The 15,579-nt window shown below is 42.3% G+C and overlaps 1 long non-coding RNA gene across 3 annotated transcripts in view; it reads left to right on the forward strand.

The window, feature by feature from the left end:
- The first annotated feature begins 1,619 nt into the window (after positions 1-1,619).
- Positions 1,620-15,579, forward strand: part of LOC106506801 (uncharacterized) — a 35,834-nt gene continuing 21,874 nt past the window's right edge. Inside the window, exons 1-2 of one of the 3 annotated variants that reach the window (XR_014834371.1) lie at positions 1,620-1,749; positions 2,577-2,991. This is a non-coding gene — a long non-coding RNA (uncharacterized LOC106506801). The remainder of the gene's footprint in view (positions 1,750-2,576; positions 2,992-15,579) is intronic. The other 2 variants (XR_001302361.3, XR_014834372.1) reach the window with 2 other exon arrangements.

Here is a 15,579-nt window from a genome sequence, read left to right on the forward strand (position 1 = left end):
ATCCCTGCCCCCCATCCCAAATGGCAATATCATCTCTGTGGAAAATATCTCCATCCGGGGCCCTATCCACCTGCACTCATCGCCTTGACTTTACTGAGCTAACAGTTGGTTCCACATCCAGCCCCGTTCCTATTTCTGCCTGCTTTTGTCCTCCCTTTCTCTGTGACCTTTAACAAGTCAGATAAATATTTTACCTTCTGCTTGGAGGCAGATGAAAAATGTCTCCACTTCACAGGAGATTTGTGAGGACTCATTAAAAGTTCTGGAAGTGTTTTGAGAACCTGCCTGGTCTGTGGCAGAGGAAGCAGCTTTGGATGGCAGGGCTGCATGTGTTCACTGTAAACATGGCAGCTCATTACAAGCTATCCTGAGTAGGCTTCAGGAACAGCTTCCTCAAGGTAAGAACTAATGAAAACGAAAATGCTGTGCCATCAGCCGTCACTTCAAAGGCAACCAAAATGCAAGTTGCCTTAACAATGCCCTCCTTCTTGTGTCCAAAATGTCTCCAGTATAGGGAGCGCATTCCTTTATTCTGACTTCATCATTTAGAGGCTTTCATGCAGAAGACCAAATGGCTGATACATGCCACAGTGTACATGATTATTTTTTATGGTAGAGAAAGCAAGTTATGAGACATTTTTTTGATATCTTTAAAGTTTCTCCTATCTATTTGGCTGAAAGAAATCACTCATAAATTTATATCTGTAAATATGCCTTTGAAGTGACAGCAAATATAGCTCAAAATATATTGGATGGTCAAAATATGGGTAAGGGACACTAAAAAGAGCAGATGGTGTCACCCAAAGGTCTCTTTTATGACTTTCTTCTTTTTTTATTTTTTAGAATTTTTTTCAAATTTTTTTTCCCTGGGAGTTCCCATCGGAGCTCAGTGGAAACAAATCTGACTAGCATCCATGAGGATGCAGGTTGGATCCCTGGCCTTGCTCAGTGGGTTAAGGATCCCGAATTGCTGTGAGCTGTGGTGTAGGTCCTAGACACGGATAGGATCTGGCATTGCTGTGGCTGTGATGTAGGCCACCAGCTACAGCTCTGATAGCACCCCCCAGCCTGGGAAATTCCATATGCCCAGGGTGCGGCCTTAAAAAGACAAAAAATAAAAAATTTTCCTTATATTAAAAAAAAACTATTTTATATTGCAGTGTAAATGATTTACAATGCTGTGTTTGTATGACTTTCTACAAAACTACCTTGGGAGGAAAGATTACCTCCACTGTGTGTGGCAGGGAGCAGGAGATAGTACTTTTAAATTAGGCTCAGAAGGGAGTCCAGGGGGGTTATGGGGCTGTGGACAACGGCAACCTTAACCCAAATCTTCTTGAGAGTGGTGGGGTGAGAAGGCAGGTCAGCAGGTCCAGAGTTTAATCTTCTGCTTCTATTCCCTTTTTACTCTACCAAGGTACTTCACAGAATCAACTCATTTAATTAAAATGGCAGAAATGAATGGCCATGGCTTGAATGTTTGTGTCTCCCTCAAAATCATATGTTGAAATCCTAACTCCCGCAAAGGAAGGTATCAGGAGGTGGGGCCTTTGGGTGGTGCTTAGGTCATGAGGGTGGAGCCCTTGGGAATGGAATTAGTGTTCTGATAAAAGAGGCTCTGGAGAGCTCACTGGCTCCTTCCCATGATGCAGACGCGGAGGGAAGGGCTGGCTGCGATTCTGGAAGAGAGCTCTCACCAAAACATACCCACACTGGTGCCCTGATCTTGGACTTCCCAACCTCTGAACTGTGAGCAATTTCTGTTTTTGTTCTCTGTGTGTGTGTGTCTTTTTAGGGCCACAGCTGTGGCCTATGGAAGTTCTCAGGCTAGGGGTCAAAATGGAGCTGCAGCTGCTGGCCTACACGACAGCCACAGCAACATGGGATCCGAGCCACATCTGTGACCTACACCACAGCTCACAGCAACGCCAGATCCTTAACCCACCAAGCAGAGCCAGGGATCGAACCCAGGCCTTCCTGGATACTAGTCGGGTTTTTACCGCTGAGCCACAACAGAAACTCCCAATTTATGTTGCTTATAAGCTACCTGGTCTGCGGTATTTTGTCTTAACAGCCCAAATAGACTAGGACATCAACTAAGATACTTCTCCTATAACCTTGAGCCAGATGAGTAAGGTAATTTGACAGGGAATGATGAGAGGGAGGAGATTAAAAAATGTCAACAGTTACTTCAGTAGATCCAGCGGGAATCATTTCCCTCAGGCAGAACAGGCTGCTCTGTTGACTGTAGACAAAAATCCCTCAGAAGGAATGGAAAGAAACCCCACATGCATTTGTATACCCCCCAGGAGAGGCACCTTGCCGCCTCTCTCTGAGCACTTATTAAAAAGTCTGTTTTATTTTTTGATGTTCCTTTTTCTTTCTCCCTGTCTCTGTCCTCCCTGTGCTCAGTTTCCTGAACATGCAAGTGAGCCCCAGGGCAGTCACAGCTTTGGGCTGACAAAATTTCAGCCACTCACAGATAACAGGGGCACTCATTTCTAGGACGTTCCAGGAGAAAGTGTTTTTCTTGGGCCTGACAATAGCTGACTAATGCATCGAATTCCATTTCCCAGACAAACAGGGGCCTGCAGGCCTGGCTCCTCTCTGAAGCACAGTGTCAGCTCCAGCGAGACAATGTGTCACAGAGACTAAGGTGTGTGCAGTCAGGAGGATGATTGGAGAAGGAACCTCCTCCTGGAAAGAAGTAAAAAAATATGTCTATAATACGACCAGCCACCAAAGCAGGCATCGATCTGAGATGCTGGCCAGAGAGGGTGAATTCAGGTGTGGGGCCCCACTGGATATGACTGAAGACCAGCCACCAGAGGAAATTTAAGCAGAGGAGAGGAGAGAACCTGACTTAAGGGCTGGCTCTGTGGCTGCTTTCAGAGAAATCTCCGCTGTCTCCTAACCTGCTTCGTCCTCAGTTTCCTCATCATGGACATAATGACAGCTTCTACCTCAGGTGTCCTGAGGCAACACATCATGGTAAGTGCAAAAGACTTAATGGGATACCTAGAACAGAGGAGAGGCTCATTACATGCCTTCTGCTAGAATGATTACTATTATTGTTATTATTTACCCTAAACAAAGAGGAGGGTGGCCGTATCCGTTTTTGTTTTGTTTTGGCCATGCCCATGGCATGCAGAAGTTCCTGGATGAGGGATCAAGCCCATGCCACAGCAGAGACCCAAGCCATAGCAATGACAATGCCGGATCCTTAACCCACTGAGCCACCAGGGAACTCCTGTACCCACCTTTTTCCCCTGTGCCCACGTTTATAGGGCATTCATGTATTTGGTGTGGCAAATGGAGATGAAAGAGATCCTGTTTGTACACACATGAGATCCTGACACAAGTTGACCCCAAACTGCCTTCCTCACATTAAAAATGAGGAAACTGAGGCAAAAAGAGATGAAGTAACTTGTTCAGGGTCACATAGAAAAGCAGAGTTAAAATTCCAGCCTGGGAAGTCTGTGCTGTCTTTATAGCTGAAACTTCCAACAGACGTCTTAGAAGCGTCCACACCACCCACATTTCCCGGATCATAGCATCTCCCTTTTCTGTTTAATCTGCAATGTCCTTTCTCCTCTTCTTAATCAAATAAGCTACTACTCAGTCTTTGAGTTGCAGCTTCAGTGTTTTCTCACTGGGCCCCTGTGAGGCCTTTGCTGAGGCCACCGGGAAAGTGCGTCTCTCCCACCACTGGGCTCATATCTATCTTTGTCATCATATTGAGTTTTGGCTTTGGTTGAAGCTACTGGCCACTTCTTAATGTCAGGGCTCTTGCTGTCCATGGGGGACATCAGAGGGAGGTCTGTGGATCAGGCATGTGGATATGTGCGTGTGTGTGCGCGCGCACACACACACACACACACACGCGCGCGCGCACACACACGCACACACGGGACGTTCCTATTGTGGCTCAGTGGAAACAAATCTGACTAGTATCCACATGGACGCGGGTTTGATCCCTGGCCTTGCTCAGTGGGTTAAGGATCTGGCATGGCCATGAGCTGTGGTGTATGTCGCAGATGTGGCTCGGATCTGATGTTGCTGTGGCTGGGGTGTAGGCCAGAAGCTACAGCTCGGATTCAACCCTTAGCCTGGGAACCTCCGTATGCTGTGGGTAAGGCCCTAAAAAAAAAAAAAAAAAAAAAAAAACACATACACACGCGGAAGATTTGCACACTCGTGTACACAGAAATCATTTTTATATGCTTTTCTGAAGTTTCGTGGCACACATTATTTTTCCGTCTGGTGTGGCCACTCCTGCAGCTGTACACTGTATACTCTCATCAGTGTTGTCATTTGCTAGAACAGCTTTCCACTGGCAGAAATTTTAAAATATATGTCCTGCCATTGTCATGATGAGCATCTGTCTTTACTTCAGGATTGGTTTGGGTGAGAAAATGTCAAAGAAAATAATAAAGAAGAAATAGCAAATATCCTTGGGCTTTGCCATCCCTGGTGTGTGATAAGACACCAAAACCCCAGCAGTTTTTTTTTTAATTGAAGTATAATTGATTTACAATGTTGTGCCAACCCCAGTGCTTTTTGCATGACAACATTCTTGTTGATGGAAGGAGCATGAAGCCAAAAATAAGGTAGAGTATATCTTTTTCAAGAAAAAAAGGCTAGAGGGGAAAAGGCAAGACCTCACCAAAATTTGGTGTGCCCTGATGCAGCAGCCTGTTCTTAAAATAGCCACAAGATAATTGGTAAAAACTGTAAGACAGTCAAGTTCGTGTGTAGTTGGGAACAGAGAAGGTGGATTAAATTGGTACCTTTAAAAAAATGAAATTATTCCATGATGGCTTACTTTTTAAAAATAATATTTTGAGGCATGTGATGAAGGGTTTGGAAACTTCTTTAAGCAGCCCGCTGATGCCTTCAAAAATGAATTCCTATTTAGCAAGTTCTCTTTGAAATTTCAAATCCACCAATATCATTGAAATGCTGGAAAGTTTCTCCTGCAAATAAAACTCGCTGGGCACTTTATGAGCAGAGAGAACGCCTGTGGTGCTTGGTAACACATCTTAGAGAGAGTAGCTTTATGCAGTAAGTTCTATGACCCATCGTTTTGTGTGGTCCCGCTTATCTGCAGCAAGGTATCAACTTTGTTGATGCCGGGGCCTTGAATCCTGGCCTTTCAAAATGTTTTCTCATGAAATGAAAGCGGAATATGAACTTCTCTTTTACAGATCTGTGATACAGAATTATGCAGACAACTTAAAAACTCCACATGACTCTTTAAAGCACTTTTGCTCAGACAACCTGAAAATTGAAACATGGGTTCTTAATCCTTCCTTTGCTAACATCAACAGCATCCTCTTGCTGAAGATGAAACTCAGTCATGTGAAGCCACTAGAAATGAAAGGACATAAATTCAATTCAGATGGTCTTGGAATACTTTGGTGTTCCCTTGTCACAAGCTCACTGTCATCTGGGAACATGAACTGATTATATTTGCGATGACATACTGTTATGGGCCAAGGTTTTCTGTGTGCATTACCATCAAAACAGAAAATCTATAGGAAAGTGCACGTGCTCTCTGGCAAAGGACCACTTGGTAATTTTAGCTTCTAATTCAAGACAAAGGGAGAGATGCCTTCTCCCTGAAATTTATTTTTTAGCGAAATCAAAGTTTTTTTGGTTTTGGTGGTGTTTTTTGTTTTTGTTTTTGACTGTGCCCAAGGCATGTGGACATTCAAAGCCACACCACAGCAATGACCTGAGTCACTGCAGGGATAATGCTGGGTCCTTAACTTGCTACAAAGAAACACCCAAACATTTTTCTTTTTTTTTAATTGGCACACTTTGGATTTATTTCTTTCCTTCTTCCTATTATTTTTAAGAATATTATCTGAAATTCATTTTGCATTCAAAAAAATAATGGAAAAGGCACAATTCTTTATAAAAAGTAGTTTGATCTCAATGCTATGAAATAAGTTGTATACATAATTTTGCTTATACTCTTAGTTAAATATCTCTAGGAAGAGAAGTTCTAGCTTTCATGAAATTCCCAAAGCCTCCATGATGTTAAAAAATTAAGACCGATAGCATGAAATTATATCTTGAGGTCAGGACCATTTTTCTAACCTGAATTTTCCCTGCAGAACCTAGAAAAGTGACTGTACTTAATACCCAGTGATGTTGGTCTCTGGTAGTCATGGTTTTCCCATTCCTTAAAGGATGCTGACCATGGGAGACAGAGTTGGTTGGATGAGTAGGTTTACCTATGGTTTTTAACTTTAAAACTGAGTGCAAATATTTATTCCTTATCAAGAGAAGAGGAAATTTCCTTGGTAAGATTCTTATGACGAGGGGAAGGAAGAGTCTTAGGACCAGGAGAAGGAAGGATATCAAGAGAAAATTTACTTCCTTGGTTGACGCCACAAAATTGTGAGGTAGAATGGGTTTCTTGTATTTCTGTAGTAGATTCAACAAAGCCAAAGCCTTTAACCATCAAGATAAACATCATTAGGGTATTGATATTGTTATGGGCTGAATTATGACCCCTCCAAATTCATATGTTGAAGTCCTACCCCCAAACTTCAAAATAGGACCTTATTTGGAGACAAGATCTTTACAGATTTAATTAAGTAAAAATGCAGTCCTTGCGGGCAGAGGCTTCCAGTGCGATTGGTGTCATGATAAGGAGAGGAAATGTACACACAGACAGGGACAGATGGGAGGTACAGAGAGAAGACCACCATCTACCAACCAAAGAGAGGCTCGGAACAGAACAGATCCATCTCTTACGGCCCTCAGAAGAAACCAACCTTGGTTTCTTGGGCTTCTAGCTTTCAGAGCTGTAGGAAAACACATTTCTGTTGTTTAAGCCATCCTGTCTCTGATACCTGGTTGTAGCAGCCTGAACAAAATACAGATACACAGACTAAATCCCAGGGGGCTCCAGGCAAAGACAGAGAATCCAGGCTAGGAGACCCTGGAGGAACACTTATGGAGGCACGGAAGCAGATCTGATAACTAAGCCCTCCAGTGCTGCCTCAGGGAAGGAGAGCAGTCTTAGAACCCAACCTAGATGAGCAACTCTGAGGTTCCAAGTTTTAAGTTCCTTCATCGTACATTAAATCTGCTAGAGAATGTGATGCCTCTGGTGTAGGAAAGACACATGGGCCTGTTATTTTCTTTCTCATGCAGAGAAGCGTAAAATATAAAATCTCCATATTAGAGGTAGAGAAAGAGGAGGGCCAGTAAGAGCAGATCGAAAGGGAAGACCTTCCCTCACTGAACGTGGCTGAGCTCCATCTCCCCAGCCTCCTGCACTGCGCATTGTCGGTTGCTTTGCTCTACCCTCATCCCCACCGCCGAGGAAGGTTGGTGCTCCCTGGCCCCCTTCCTTGGCATGCTCTTCCCGGGGTGGTCTCACTCCCACTCGAGGTTTCAAATGTCTAAATGGGCTTAGACTCCTGTTGTCCTTCAGACTGGAGTCTGCACCCTGGCTCTGCCCTTAATTTCCCAGCAGATTACTTTGGGAAAGTTCCCCAGCCTCCCTAAGGTCTGAGTGTCTTTAGATAATAATAGTATTACTCTCCCAGGGTCTTCTGGAGCTTCATGAGAAACTGCCCATAAGCTCTTTGCACAGGTTTGACTCAGAGCACGTATCCCATAAACGAGAGTTAAAATGAAAGTAACAACAGTATGACAGACAAGCATGTGGCGTTTCCTATGTACCAAGTACTGATCCAAAAGCTTTATATACATCAACTTACTTAATTCTTGCAACCGATGAGGCAGCTAAGGCACAGAGAAGTTATGTAACTTGCCCAAGCTTACAAGTCAGTGATGGACGTAGATGCCCAAGCTCAGGGAGTCTGGCTCCAGAGGCTGTCTTCTCAAACTCTTGGGCACACTTGGTGTGATTATTATTGCCATTTTTTATTCATGACACTGCCTGCCTCTCTCTCATGAGCTTCCAAATCATATGGCTTAAAAAAACAATACAAAACAAAACAAAAACTCCAATAAACACCTGTCTGGGTACCACACAGGCACCTCAGATACAACATACTCAAGAGTCCCCCAGACCGACTTCCCACCTGTGCCCCTTTCTCAGGAGCAGATGATGCTGCATGAAACCTGGTGTCACATTAGTTTCCTTGTTTTCCCTTGCCCCTGTCACCTCTGAGCAATCCATTAATAATTCCTAATTCTGTCCTCTTCTCTCCACCCCTAATATTTCTCTGGTTCAAGACATCATCATCTTTGCTCTAGATAACAGTGACAGCCTTCTAGCTGGTTTTCCTACCTCTGGGCTCCAAGACTCCCTAACTCTTCTCCACAGATTTTAAAATACTAATCTGACCATCTTCATCCCACCTAAAGGTTTAAGCATGTGTTCCTTAGCATAGCTCAGAAGACCCCTCATGGCTGATTCCTGTCCACCTTTCCAGCCTCAACCAGCTCCCATCTCCCACCAACTTCCATGCCCCCTCACATTATCAGCAATCCCCCGGTTCACCCTCTCTATCTCCCTCTCTCTCTATTTTACGAGTATAATAGACACTACATTTAAAAAAAAAAGTATTCAGGAGTTCCCGTCGTGGCGCAGTGGTTAACGAATCCGACTAGGAACCATGAGGTTGCGGGTTCGGTCCCTGCCCTTGCTCAGTGGGTTAACGATCCGGCGTTGCCATGAGCTGTGGTGTAGGTTGCAGACATGGCTCGGATCTGGCGTTGCTGTGGCTCTGGCGTGGGCTGGCGGCTACAGCTCCGATTGGACCCCTAGCCTGGGAACCTCCATATGCCGCGGGAACGGCCCAAAGAAATAGCAAAAAGACAAAAAAAAAAAAAAAAAAAAAAAGTATTCATCTTACCTAGCAAGACTATATAAAACAATCACCCATAGGGAGGAGATGATCACTTACTTTCCCATCCGCCATTTTTCTCATCGCTAAAATACCTACAAAATTAAATTTTGTTACTTGCAGGGGTACAAAAGGTCACTCTAAAAAAAATTAATGTATAATCGATTTACAATGTTGTGGCAGTTTCTACTGTACTGCAAAGTGACTCAGTTAAAGTTACTTTTAAATCAGTTTTTATCAGGAAGCAAAATTTTTTAAAGTCATACTTCAAAGACATAGAATCTATAAACCAATTACAAACCAGCGACATTATTTGTATATTCTGTTTTTATCATCTTAATCCACATTTTTTATCTGAAGGAAAAGCTGACTGACTCTCTTCTGGTGACATAAAGGAGCTAGCATGTGACTAATTAGTTCTGTTTGCTGGACCCAAAAGTCTTCAAGGACCTAGAGACCTTATTGTTGAGGCTCAGGGGATGGATGCTGTTATCCTACTGCCCTCTGCTGCTGCAAATGTGAAGCTCCCCATGGTGTTGTGAAGGAGGCCAGGACACCTCAGATTTTTAGAGGTGCAAGTCAGCTTTTCTTTCAGATACTAGGTGCAAATTTCTAGTAGCCTATCCAAGCTTTCTTTCTTTGAATATCAGTTTCTCCTTTAAGCCATACATGATACATTTTGAAAGTATGTATAAAAGATTAAGTGCCCTTTGATCACCTGTGCCCCATGGTCAGAAAATTCTCAGTAGTTGGCAGACACCCATGGTCAGATGCTATTGTGAAGTAAAAAGAAGAAAAGGGAAGTGCTTCTATGTGCCATGATGTTACTTCATCTCAGAAACACTTTATAGGAGGGCAGTATTGTGTAATGGTGCAACGCACAAGCTTGCAATCAAAGCCATTGAGGTCTTCACGCCAGTTCTATTTATGGAACCTACTCTAAGCTCATTTGCTCACACGGAAAAAAATTAAAGTTGTATATAAGCATATAATTAGGTATTAAATAATAACAGTTGGATGTTCTCATTTATGAAAAGTTTTAAAGAAGTGACTAACAATTTTACCCAGGCTAGCTCCTACCATCCATCAGGACCAGACATCACTAAATTATTTGTCCCTGAAATCAACTCTTGCTGCTTAAAGATTAAAGTTTTCTATAGTAGGCAAAAAGTGTATATATTTTGGCTGCTCAATTTTTTAAAACATTTGTATACTGCATATTAAGTTGTAGTGTTTTCTTTCCCTACTTTCAGAAAATGATTAACCTAGAAATTTCTTCTACCTCTGGCTCTTAATTAAAACCTATTAGAGAAAAATAAAATCATTCAGAATTATTTATTCCTTAGAAATCATATAATTGTATATTAACCCAAACCCATTCTGCCCCTATAGCTATAATCTAGGATTAGCAAGTTAGTGTGGAAGAAGTAATATATTTTAATAAAAATTATATGTGCTACCTTCTTTTTTTTTTTTTCCGCCTTTTTAGGGCTGCACCCTCGGTATATGGAGGTTCCCAGGCTAGGGGTCTAATTGGAGCTGTAGCCGCCAGCCACAGCCACAGCAACGCCAGATCCGAGCCGTGTCTGTGAGCTACACTACACCACAGTTCCTGGCAATGCTGGGTCCTTAACCCACTGAGGGAGGCCAGGGATCGAACCTGCAACCTCATGGTTCCTAGTAGGATTCGTTTCCACTGCGCCACAATGGGAACTCCCAATATGTGTGCTACCTTCTAAAGTTTGTTATCAGAGTTCCCTTGTGGCTCAGTTGTTAAGGATCTGCTTTATCACTGCTATGGCCCTGGTAACAGCTTTGGCATGGTTTGATTCCTGGCCTAGGGAACTCCCACATGCCACAGATGTGGCTGAAAATAAATAAATAATAAAGTTTGTTATCAACTATATGCTTGTAATGAAATGATTGGAAGCTAATATGTAAAAAAAAAGTTGTATTAACAAAATATGTTGAAATGTTATTGGGTCTAATTGCAAATATAACATATTAGGCATCAGGCCTGAGACCCCTACTGAGACCTACATACCCACTGAGACCCCTGAAGGTATTAATTTTTTTCTGATCATATGTGTGCATCCATGTGATAGCACATTGTACCAGAATTAGGTAATTTGTAGTTTTCACAAATTAAACATACTTACCCCTTTTAAGTAAAAAAAATAAATAAATACATTCTACCTATCCTATTCCTCAAACCAAAAATTTTAAAACCAGTTTTAGATTTCAAATTTAAAATAATCACCTATGGGAGGGAATCCTCTGGAAAATATCTAAAGGCTTCTGATAAATTATGGTCATCATCTGCCAAGTGCCTACTGCTTTTATGACAAGCACTGTGCTAGCTGACTTCTGTGTATTTTCTCTAATCTTTTCAACAGATGGCCTTCCACACTGAGGGAACAAACTCAGAGAATGTAAATAACTAGTCTAAGGTCGACAACTTGTAGATGGCCAAACTGGGAGTGGTTGGTTCTTTCCTGCTACCAAGGATTAGGCTTCCCATGAAAAAACTACTAGAATTTTATTCAAATGATACCTCTTATAGTTCTTCTTGTGGCTCAGTAGAAACAAATCTGACTGGTAGCCATGAGGACACAGGTTTGATCCCTGGCCCCACTCAGTGGGTTCAGGATCCAGCATTGGGGTAACCTGTGGTATAGGTCGAAGACAAGGCTCAGATCTGGCATTCCCGTGGCTGTGGTGTAGGCCAGCGGCTACTATAGCTCCGATAGACCCCTAGCCTGGGAACCTCCATATGCCACAGGTGCAGCCCCAAAAAGACAAAAAAAAAAAAAAACTCTTATAAAATAATTATTTGCCAGAAGTTTATGAGGCTCTATGGCTGCATAAAAGCAATGAGACTCAGTGGATGGATGAAGTTGTAGCTCCTAGTGACTGATGTACTTTAAAAATATGATCATGATAATCAACGCTGAATGCCACATAATAAATAATATGCAGAAGAAACAAAATAATCTTTTTTATTTTTAGGGTTGCACCTGTGGCATATGGAAGTTCCCAGGCTAGGGGTTGAATCAGAGCTTCAACTGCAGCCTACACCACAGCCATTGGCAATGCTTGATCCTTAACCCACTGATCAAGGCCAGGGATCAAACCCACATCCTCATGGATACTGGTGGGTCCTCATGATACTCTTATTGCTGAGCCACAAGGGGAACTCCCAAAACAAGGTTACTCTTAAAAAAAAAAAATGAAAAAATATCAACTTTACTATGTAAGAACCAAGTTCTTAAAATTAGATGTGATTTTCACCTTTGGAGGAACAATAATTACAGAATTTGATAAGCCCCCGTGTAGTAAGGAAAATCAGTCCTCTCATTCACTATTGGTAAGATCCTTGACAGGAAAACATTTTTAGAAGAAAATTTTGCAATATCTCTCTGAGTTGAACTACTTCATCCTGGTAAAAGCACATAGGAGTTCCTGCTGTGGCTCAATGGAAATGAATCTGACTAGTATTCATGAGGATGCAGGTTCAATCCATGGCCTTACTCAGTGGGTTAGGGATCTGGCATTGCCGTGAGCTGTGGTGTAGGTTGCAGATGTGGCTCGGATCCTGTGTTGCTATGGCTATGGTAAACCTCAATATGCCACGGGTGTGGCCCTAAAAAAAAAATACATATATATGTTCAGATACTAATGGCATAATTTTTGATAGCGGGGGGGGGAAATCTCCAGAAAATCACATATTCATCAATAAGAACTTAGAGTGGTATGTGGAGTACAGTGTGACTACTACAAAATACCCTGATACAGACAAAATATATTGTCACGTGGGAAGAGCATGTTCTAGATAATCCTGGACACCATAGCCCTATTGGTGTTAAATACGTTGTTAATTAACAAGGAGACCTTCAGACTGGTGGATCTTAGTGTATGTAAGCCTGTAAGTGACTCAACGTACAAAATTAACATGTTAAGGGCAACCAATCACACAGTCATCTAGGTGTTAAGTTAGAGCCAATCAAATAATTTCCTTTTTTTGCTTCTGCACTTTATATAAACTCTTCCCTTGCCTCCTGTCCTTGGAACACTTCTAACCACTTTGGTTTTGGTGCTACTGGATTCTGATCGATATTTGCTCAAATAAATTCTTAAAAGTTTGCCTTTTAGCAACATACACATACCTCTGATTCCTTATGTCAAGGAAATTGCTGGAATTTTATACAAGAAACCATAACCAGGAAGTAACACTAGGAGAGGGAAGAGGACTTTTAATTTTCTGCTGTGTGATTTTGTATTATTTTACCCTGAGCAGCATAACTTTAAAAGAATAAAAAGATTTTAAGCCAACAATATATGTGCGTCCACTTTTAAAAAAATTTTTTGAAGCTTAAAAATGTAAAATAATATTTTGAACCATTTTGATTGCTTTTGCAGCTCTATCTCAATTCAAATATTAAACATAGTTTAGGGAGTTCCTGTAGTGGCTCAGAGGTAATGAACCTGATTAATATCCATGAGGACAAGGGTTCAAACCCTGGCCCGGCTTGGAGTTGGAGGCCAGGGGGGAGGAGGCAGTGACATTTGTTCAGATCAGGTAGGGCATTCAAGTACAACCGCTCTTGGCTCTTACAGGGAATAGAAGGCTAATTGTGCCTGCATCAAATCTTCTTTTCAATCCTGGGCAAATTGGAGCTCTTGGTGGAATCAAAGAAAGCAAAGAATTCTGGTTCTTTTTCCTTATCTCTTTTCCTTTTATTTTCTTCTCTCCCATCCACTCTCTCCCACCTTCTTCCTTCCTTCTCTCTCTGACTGCAAGCAGAGGAGAAAAGAGAATATCCAGGTTCTCAATTTTATTGATGGATTTTCACATTCTAATTCTTAACCACTCCATATCAAATTTCAGTGCCATCAAAATACCAGTACCTTGTGCAGGATGATTGTGTTGAAACAATTCTGGCAGTTTCGCATGTGAAACATATCTTGTGAGTCTTGGTTCCCCGGTAGGCAAGCTGCTGAGTCAAGCTGTTTGTCAAGGTCAAAGGATACTGCCATACAGTAAGTATAGTAATTCAAAAAGACCTTTCCAAAAATGACCTTTCAATGAGAGATGCTCTTTTCAGTTAATTATTCTAAAAAGCACACTTTAAAATGGACATACTGTTCATTTCATCTAATGTGCCAACTTAGAAACATATTACAAAAGAACAAAATATTAACAAAGAGAAAAGCACGTCTGCTTTCCTGTTTGTTTTGTAAGTTTTAATTCATAAAGGTGACTGAGTGGCTACACAGAGGACCACATATGAAACACCAGGTTTTGGACAGAATCCGGAAGCAGGAGCAAGGGAAGGAAGTAGAGCCAGCCCGCAGGCTTTACTGGCATTTCCCTGGGACAGGCAAGGCGGGGCAGGGCAGTTTAGAACTGGCTCATTTGAATACTTTCAGCAGGCTTTGAGCTGCAGGAAGGAAAACGGGATTTCCTTGACCCACTAAGGGTCCTCGGTTGGGTGTGAAAATTAACCTTGTGACAAAAACCGATTCACAGGAGAAAGGCACACACATTTATTTAAGTTTCATGGGCCACCAGAGCCTTCATAAAATGTGAAAACCCAAGGGAAACTGTTAGATCTGTATATTTGTAAGCTAGTTGCTTGAAGAGTGGCAGCAAGAGAGAACTATGACAGGTGAAGGAGGACAACGTACCTGTAGGAAACGGGAGGCAGCAGCAAGGCAAGTGTGTTTGGGTCCTTCCCGGCATCCATTTGTCTTCAGACAAAAGGTTGCTTCTTTCCTCTGGGTACACGGAAGATACCTTTCACCTGAGGGTGTTATGGCCTGTTTGGAGGAAGAAGGCTGAGGTGGGGAGGGGATTAAAATGATCTTCCTGCTCCTGCTGTTTTCTCAAATTCCTTCAGCTTAAATACTCAATATGCCAAGGTGCCATGTTGAGGGTGGAGGCAGTCTGTCCTGAAGGCCATCAGGGCTATCAAGGTGCTCTCTGGTTGCTAGGCCCCTGGCCCTGGGATGATTAAAGCAGAGAAATACTGCCTCCTGGTGTGTATGGGCCAGACCGAGGAGGCAGCAGTCTGGATTGGTTAGATTTCATATAAAATAGCATGTTGCTATCTCTAACAACTGGCTAGCCCTGGGAGGACAGTCCCTCCCCTTCCAGAAAGGTGTATGTCAAAACATCCAAATAAGTGGCAAAAAAAAAAAAGATTGTTACTATTATTTTAAATGGGAAATGAGAAATAAGGTCATTTTCAACATGTATCTAAAGAAACAGAAGAGTGGTACGGAGCATTTCCAAAGTCAAAAATCATTTTAAATGAAATGTTTTCAAAATAGAGACACTTTCAGCAAAGAAAGAAAAAATGTGTTCATCACATGGCAGTTAAATCCCAAACACATGGTTGTGCCTTTGCTGAGCTGTCCTGGGGTGGAGTAGAAAGAGGACGGGCCAGAAGCCTGTCTGACACTGTGGCGGGAGGTTACACGGGGAGGAGCTGTCCTTACCGTCCTCGGAGTTCTAGCCACACCACAGTAGTGGATGCCTCACGGTCCTCTTCCTCAGAAGTAGGTCAGAGGCCTTCTAAAGATCACTAGTACTTTGCCAACTGCCAATTTAGTTTAAAAATTGAGAAATTGAGAAATTCTTTTATTTCAACTACATTACCAAATAAGGGTCAGCATTTTGGAAATATTTCTCTTTTCTTGAACTTCTGCTCTTCATTTTGTCCTCTAAACCCCTGTGGGC

Source organism: Sus scrofa, chromosome 18 (assembly GCF_054392235.1).
Source record: "Sus scrofa isolate SSC_HxYL_T2T_F1_AM1 chromosome 18, Sscrofa_HxYL_maternal_Yorkshire_Landrace_v2.0, whole genome shotgun sequence".
Lineage (NCBI taxonomy): Eukaryota > Metazoa > Chordata > Mammalia > Artiodactyla > Suidae > Sus > Sus scrofa.